Raw genomic sequence first — 9,040 nt, forward strand, 5'->3', positions numbered from 1 at the left:
AAGCAAGGAGCCAGGCCCAACACCAGGTTCCTCCCAAGGCTCTAGGATTTGTTGAATAAATGCACAAAGAAAGGCCAAAAAAGACATAGCAGTGATAATTAAACATTTTTAAAGACTCCACGTGCTCGGCAACGATTACACACTTTCTGGCACACTTCAAAAGTGGCAATAGCCAGGTACAGTGGCTCGTGCCTGGGGTCCCAACAACATGGGAGGCTGAGGCAGGAGGATCGCTTGAGGCCAGGAGTGTGAGGCTCCATGAGCTATGATCCTGCCCCTGCACTCCAGCGTGGGTGACAGAGTGAGACCCTGACTCAAATAAATTAAAAAGTAGCAACGACAGGCTTTTCTTTTTTCTTTCTTTCTGTCTTTTTTTTTGAGACAGGATCTTGCTGTGTTGCCCAGGCTGGAGTACAGTAGTGTAATCATGACTCACTGCAGCCTCAACTGCTGGGCTGAAGCGGGAGCCTGGCTGATTTTTTAAATTTTTTGTGGAGACGAGATTTCACTGTTTTGCCCAGGTTGGTCTTGAACTCCTGGCCTCAAGCGATCTTCCCACCTTGCCCTCCTAAAGTGCTGGGATTATAGGTGTGAGCCACGATGCCTGGCCAGGTTTTTCTATTTGAGTTAAAAGTCAACTTTTCTTTTCTTTTTGAGATAGAGTCTCACCCTGTTGCCCAGGCTGGAGTGCAATGGCGCAATCTCGGCTCACTGCAACCTCTGACTCCTGGATTCAAGCGATTCTCCTGCCTCAGCCTCCTGAGAATCTGGGATTAGAGGTGCACGCCACCACACCCAGCTAATTTTTTTTTTTTTTTTTGTATCTTTAGTAGAGATGGGGTTTCACTATGTTGGCCAGGCTGGTCTTGAACTCCTGACCTTGTGATCCACCCACCTCGGCCTCCCAAAGTGCTGGGATTACAGGCATAAGCCACCGCACCCAGCCAAAAGTCAGTTTTTCTTTATAACAAGCTTGTCCAACCCATGGCCCACGGGTCTCACGCAGCCCAGGACAGCTTTGAATGTGGCCCAACACAAATTCATATAAACTTTCTTAAAACATTATGAGACTTTGTTGTGATTTTTTTCTTAAGCTCATTAGCTACCTTTAGCATTAGTGTATTTTATGTGTGGCCTATGGAAGCCAAAAGATTGAACACCCCTGCTTTAGATGTTAGTAAGTTGGGTTCTGTTCAGAGCAGACACAAAGCGAAGCTCAAGCCCATAGACACGGACTGCCAAACAATGTGGCCCAGTAGGTGCTGGAGGTCAAAGATCATCCAGGTGTATCTGCCTGCTGTGGTGCTTATTTTTCCAAAGGTAGAAAAAGAATATGATGAAAAGACAAGCCACAGTCTGGGAGAAAATATTTGCAAAACACACATCTGATAAAGGAATTATGTCCAAAATATATAAGGAAGTCTTAAAACTCAACATAAGACCAACAGTCCAATTAAAAAGTGAGCAAAAAATCTGAACAGACACTTCACCAAGGAAAATATACAGATGTCAAATAAGCATATGAAAAGACCTTCAGCATCATATCAACAAGGAAATGCAAATTAAAACAACAATGGGATACTATTACACCCCTGTTAGAATGGTTAAAATCCAGAACACCGACAACACCAGATGCTGGTGAGGATGTGGAGCAACAGGAACTCTCGTTCACTGCTGGTGGGAATGCAAAATGGAACAGCCTCTTTGGAAGACACACTTTCCACGCAGTTCCTTTGTTTTTTCTTTTTTTAGATGGAGTTTTGGTCTTCTTGCCCAGGCTGGAGTGCAATGGCATGGTCTCAGCTCACTGCAACCTCCGCCTCCTGGGTTCAAGCGATTCTCCTGTTTCAGCCTCCTGAGTAGCTGGGATTACAGGTGTGCATCACAACGCCCAGCTAATTTTTGTATTGTTAGTAGAGACGAGATTTCAGCATGTTGGTCAGGCTGATCTTGAACTCCTGACCTCAGGTGATCCACCTCGGCCTCCCAAAGTGCTGGGATTATAGGCATGAGCCACCGCGCCCGGCCCAGCCATGTACTCTTGTATCTGTTAACCTGTTAGCCAACCTTTGGCTACCCTCCTGCTTATCTTTCCCCCGCTCTAGTAAACACTATTCTAAGCCAATAGATCTTAAATGTTCTTACCACAATAAAGTGATTCTCCTGCCTCAGCCTTAGCCTCCCAAGTAGCTGGGATTATAGGCGCCTGCCACCATGCCCAGCTAATTTTTGTATTTTTAGTAGAGATGGGGTTTCCCCATGTTGGGCAGGCTGGTGTCCAACTCCTGACCTCAGGTGATCCACCCACCTCGGCCTCCCAAAGTGTTGGGATTACAGACATGCGCCACCGTGCCCGGCCAACACTTGGCAGTTTCTTACAAATCTGACCATACTCTTACTATATGACCTAGTAATTACACTTCTTGGTATTTACCCAAATGAGTTGAAATTGATGACTGCACAAAATCCTGCACATGATGTTTATAGCAGCTTTATTCATAATTGCCAAAAACTGGAAGTTACCAACATGTTCTTCCATAGATGAATGGGTAAGCAAACTGTAATACACCATACAATGCGATATTGATCAGGAACAAAAAGACATAAGCCATCAAGCCATGAAGCGATATAGAGAAACCTAAAATGCCTATTTTTCATTTTAAGTGAAAGAAGCCAATCTTAGAAGGCTACATACTGTATGATTCCACCTATCTGACCTTCTGAAAAAGGCAAAGCTACAGAGACAGAAAAAAGGTCAGTGACTGCCAGGTATTCAGGAGGAGGGAGGGAGGAATGAATAGGTGGACCAGGGGATATTTAGGACTATACCTCTACTGTTCTGTATGATACTCTGATGGTGAACACATGACATTATGGATCTGTCAAAACTCATAGAAGTAAACAACACAGAGTGACCCCTAATATAAACTATGGACTTTAATTAATATAATGTATCAATATTGGTTCATCAGTTTTAACAAACAAATGCAACATGTTAAAAATAGGGGAAACTGTAGAGGGTGGGGAAGAGTATCTACGGTAATGCTTTGTACTTTCTGCTCAAGTTTTCTATGAACCTAAAATTTCCATAAAAAATAAAGTCTATTAATTTTTGTAATGTGCTACCAAATTCCAAGAGAAGATCAGTTGCTAGACGATTGCTCAGCCACATTTTTCCTTAGGCACAAAGATGACCTTGCACATCTGCTGCAGATGGCACCTCCACCCAGCTGTCCCCAGCACAGCATTGACTTGTCGAGAGCTATCCTTTGAGTCTGATGGATTATTGAGACTTTTTGAATGCAGGAAGCACACTCATGGGGCCATCTGAGGGCCTTGCATTATTTCTCTGCCTTTGAAAAGCCACTAAACTAAATTTGGCAGATAAAAATGTGCCTGAGAGATTTCTTTCTTAATTTCTGATTATGAGCCCTGACCTTAAGGAGCTTACGGTCTAGAGTAGATGGTATGTGAACGTAAACCACTATAACACAAGGTAAACTATGATTCATAGTCTGGGAGAAGTACAGTTGAAGTGGGCGGGAGAGAGAGAGGAAATCCAGCCCCTCCCCACTGGCCTCAAGTGCAAGCAGTGACACCAGGTCTCAAAGTTTGGATTGGAGGACCAGGTAGGAGTGGGACTCCTACCCACTCCTATGAAATATGTTCCGGGCTAGGCGTGGTGGCTAACGCTTGTAATCCCAGCACTTTGGGAGCCCAAGGCAGACGGATCACGATGTCAAGAGATCGAGACCAGCCTGGTCAACATGATAAAACCCATCTCTACTAAAAATACAAAAATTAGCTGGGTGTGGTGGCAGGCACCTATAGTCCCAGCTACTCGGGAGGCTGGGGCAGGAGCATTGCTTGAACCTGGTAGGCGGAGATTGCAGTGAGCCGAGATCACACCACTGCACTCCAGCCTGGTGATAGAGCAAGACTCTGTCTCAAAAAAAAAGAAAGAAAGAAATACGTTCCAAGCAGAGAGAATTCCATAAGCAGAGGCAGAGAGGTGAAAAACTGTGTGTGCACATGTACTGGGAACAGATAGGTGACTGGAGCACAGTGTAGGAAGAAGGATAAGGAATGGCTTAAAAGGCTGGGGCCAAATAGTGGAAGGCTCTGAATTCCTGACCAAGGAATTGAGACGGTGTTCAGCAGGCAGTGGGAACCTCTGTGGGTTTGAGTCAGGGAATGAGCAGATCACACTGCGCTTCGGAAGAGTCACCAGGTGGCAGCGTATAGGATGTGCCTGTAGCAAGATGCCCAGCAGTAAGAACACCCATCAAGAGGCTACTTCAAGGCAGTTACAAGAACCCAGACAGTTGGAAGCTGTCTCTTCTGCCTCTGCACTCCCATGGCCTTTTGTCAGTACTTCTCTTAGATACTTACCAATTCTTACCGTATCTACATTTTTAATTAAAAATAGTTGTAGTTCATTATAAAGGAAAATCAGACAGTGTAGAAAGATATAAATAGTTGTAATCTCACCATCCATTAAATAACTACTGTTGACACTCAGGGTCTGTCGGTCCTTTCAGGTATCTTTTTATAGGCCAGGCACAGTGGCTCATGCCTATAATCCCAGCACTTTGGGAGGCCAAGGTGAGTGGATGGCCTGAACTCAGGAGTTTGAGACCAGCCTGGGAAACACGGCAAAACCTCATCTCTACAAAAAGTACAAAAATTTGCTGGGTATTGTGGTACATGCCTGAGGTTCCACCTACTCGGGAGGCTGAGGCAGGAGGATCACTTTAGCCAGGAGGTGGAGGCTGCAGTGAGCCAAGATTACACACTGCACTTCAGCCTGGGTGATAGAGTGAGACCCTGTCTCAAAAATGAAAACAAAAAACTCAGATATCTTTCTATATACATCACACTATATTGTTTTGTTTTGCTTTTATAAAAGATAACATACTTTTAGAACCTACTTTTTCAAATAACTGTATAGTGGACATCTTTCCTTGCCAATATATCTAGATTTTTTATAGTGGTTTTTTCCTTTGTTTTTTAAATGGTGGTAAAATGCACATGAAATTTACTGTTATGACATTTAGCACATCCACAGTGTTGTGCAATCATTACTACTATTTAGTTCCACAACATTTTCATCACCCCACAAGGAAACCCCATTAAAGTCACTCTCTCCCACCAGTCCCTGTCAACCACTAATCTACTTTTTTATCCATTCTATTTCTTATAAATGGAATCACACAATATGTGGCCTTTTGTATCTGGTTTTCACTTACCATAATGTGTTCAAGGTTCATCATGTTTAGATTTTTTAATAGAACTATCCCTTGTTGGCCAGGCACAGTGGCTCACACCAATAATCCCAGCACTTTGGGAAACTAAGGCAGGAAGATTGCTTGAGCCCAGGAGTTTGAGACCAGCCTGGGCAACACAGTGAGACCCCATCTCTATTTTTCTAAAAAAGAAATAGCCCTTGTCTTTTTAACATAAAGCACGCTCATAAACAGAAACTACTGAGAGCTCCCCTCAAGAACGCCACTTCCCTAATTTTAGCTGCTGTTAATTACCTAGGATCTAGCCATCCAGACAGTTTAGATGGTTGGGAATTGACAGGGAACCGTCAAGTTGCTGCTTTCTTCCAACATATTCTGTCTCCTTCCCTTTCCCATCACCTGATGTGAACTTGGGAAGATGTCTTAGCTTTTCTAGTCACTTTCAGGACTTAGGTTCATTTTCAGATGTTAAAACATCCCATCTAAATCAAAACTTTGGCCTCTCATCCCACTGGCAGACCAGCTCTTCTCCTCTGGCCCCACGCTGTCTGCTCTCTGGCTCCTGAAAGGTGCTTTTGTAAGTTCCCTAGAAACCCAGCACCTGCATCCTGCCCACTCCCAATGCCCCTGGGGAGGGGGTTGCATGCCCCATTCCACTGGACATTCTGCCTAACTTCTTGGGGCTGCTTTCATTTCTCACTTTTGGCACCGTGTCCCTGGGACTCCCCTGGCCCAGGAGGCCACCTTCTTGGGTGGGGGCCTGTCAATATGCCCAGTTATTCACTTGGCCTGTAGGAAGGCCTTAACTAGACAGGGCATTTTTCATATTTGTGGCCATCCTGCATCATTCGAATATCCCTTCTATATTTGGGGAAATTCCCACATTTAGTCCATCTACCTGTGTGCAGCCAGGATGCAGCTATGTGACCTCTGCCAACCAGATGAAGCTGTGTGCCCTCGGATTTGTAGAGAGATGTTGGTGTGAGGCAGTGACAACAGTGATGTTTTTACTGGAGCAGTGCTCAGCAGATGCTTGGTGTTCCCGACTTTCCATGCCTGGCTTTCTTGCTCCCCTGCCCTGCCCTCCGCATTCAGCGTTCTTTACAAATTTATTCTCTGTTTAAATTAATGCGTTTAGTTTTCACTAAGAACTAACACCACATCCTTGCTTAGCCTCGCGGTTACAGGCAGCTTGCACCCAGTGCAGCCCTCTCTCCTCGCCCTGCCATCGCCCACTGTGCCAGCCAGCCTGGAAGTCTGGCATGGGTTCTTCTGCTTACGCACGTCCCCCAGCTCCAGGAGACACACACGAAGCTTGTCTAAGATCCTGCTCCCTATTCCTCCGCAGTCTTGTAGTGTGCTGGGCTGATGAGGCTCCGTAGCTTACCCAGAGGCAGATGCCAGACTCCCATACTGCACGCAGCCTCACCTAGCTTGAGGGAAAAGGTTTGCACCCTTCCCTCATCCTCAGGGAATGGAAATGCTCTCAGTCTTTACTCCTACGAATCTCCTTCAGAGACACCGTCCTGCCCCTCCCCTTCTTTTCTTCCCTCCTCTCCCCTCCCTCTCCTCACTAGTCAATCTCTAACGTTCTCTCCTGCCCCCATCCGGAGTGGGGGTTGCTGGACCACCTTGACCATCATCAGTGTGTTCCAAATAGAGATGGTCTGGCATCTCTCTTTAACAAGTGTGAGCTCTTATCACCTTTGTCCTTATCTTTAGGACATCTGCAAAACTCTAGGACAACAGGAAAAGTCTCATTCCACATCCTGTCTCACACATATTTTCTGTACATAGGGATTGTCAAACATATGTCATCTTGTAACCTGCTTGTTTATTTCCTGTTACATTACAGACAACTTTTCATGTTAATGAGAATGGCACATCCTCATCCATTTTTAAAAACCAGCCATTTTGTTTGAAGTATAATTTACAAACAGTAAAGCACATCCTTGTTCAATGCACATTTGGAACCATCACCACAATCATGATATAGAATATTTCCATTATTCCAGAAAGCTCCCTCATGTCTCTTTGCAGTCAGTCTCTCTCATCCCCCAACTCCAGGCAGCCATTTCACCTCATCCTTTTCAATAATTGTACAATAATTCCATAATGTAGAAGTTCCTTAATTTATTTAACTTGTCTCCTATTGATAGACATTTAGATGGCTTCCAGTTTGTGATCTTATTGATTCCTGAATTCAATATTTGTGGAATACCTAATATGTGTTGGGTGTGGTGCTATTAGAGCAGTGATCCAACAACCTTCTGTATGTGCCTATATGTATTCTTTAGCTTATTTCCTTAAAATGTCCCCTAGAAGTGGAATTGCTGGACCAAAGAGCATGCGTGTTAAAATAATGTTGATAAATATTGTCAAATTGCCCTCAATCAAAATTGCAACAGTTTACACTCCTATCAACAGTGAATGCGAATGACCGCTTTTCTCACATCACCAGCACTAGGTATTATAAATCTCTGCAGTCCATTAACAGAAGAATGGTTTGAACTTATGTGTCTTTGACTACTGGTAAGGTGGACCCTCTTAGCGTCTGTAACTTTCATTTGGTTTGTGGAAATCACGGCCCCAGGAGCCAGTTTCCCTCATTTTCACCCCTCACAGTGAAGCCATGGCCAGGCTCTTTCCTGGGGTCTGTGTCCACTGAGCTGGGAGAACATCTGGTCCTATAGGAAGCTGGAGAGAGGTCACCCTTTGGTTGTCAACAGCTCCCTACTTCCACTTGAACAGTCACTTTAGAGAAAGCCCCCCAGTCAGAATGGCTGTTAAAAAAAAGGTCAAAAAATAACAGATGCTGGTGAGGTTATAGAGAAAAGGAAACACTTATACACTGTTGGTGGGAGTATAAATTAGTTCAGCCACTGTGGAAAGCAGTGTAGCAATTCCCCAGAAAGCTAAAAGCAGAACTACGATGCAACCTAGCAATCTCATTACTGGGTGTATGCCCAAAGGAATATAAATCATTCTACCATAAAGACACATGCACGTGAATGTTCATTGCAGCACTATTCACAATAGCAAAGACATGGAATCAATGTAAATGGCTATCAATGGCAGGTTAGATAAAGGAAATGTGATACATCTATACCATGGAATACTATGCAGCCATAAAACAAGAATGAGATCATGTCCTTTGTAGGATTATGGATGGAGCTGGGAGCTATTATCCTTAGCAAAGTAATCCAGAAACCAAATACTGCATATTCTTACTTATAAGTGGGAGCTAAATGATGAGAACACATGGACACAGAGAGGGGAACAACAGACTGGGGCCTACCAGAGGGTACAGAGTGGGAGGAGGGAGAGGATCAGGAAAAATAACTATTGGATATTAGCTTTAGGGTCTGTGTGATGAACTAATCTGTACAACAAAGCCCCGTAACACTAGTTTACCTATATAACAAACCTGCACATGTACCCGTGAACCTAAAATAAAAGGGTTTTTAATTTTAAAAAATTAAAAATAAAATTTTAAAAAGAATGATGTTCATCCTGGTCTCGCTTATGATTGGACCACTTAGAAAGTGGGTCAGAGGGGCCAGGTGCGGTGGCTCACACTTGTCATCCCAACACTTTGGGAGGCCAAGGCGGGTGGATCACTTGTGGTCAGGAGTTCGAGACCAGCCTTACCAACATGGAGAAACCCTATCTCTACTAAACATACAAAATTAGCCAGACGTGGTGGTACATGCCTGTAATTCCAGCTACTTGGGAGGCTGAGGCAGGAGAATCGCTTGAATGCAGGAGGCAGAGGTTGCGGTGAGCCAAGATCG

This window comes from Rhinopithecus roxellana, chromosome 5, assembly GCF_007565055.1.
Source record: "Rhinopithecus roxellana isolate Shanxi Qingling chromosome 5, ASM756505v1, whole genome shotgun sequence".
NCBI lineage: Eukaryota > Metazoa > Chordata > Mammalia > Primates > Cercopithecidae > Rhinopithecus > Rhinopithecus roxellana.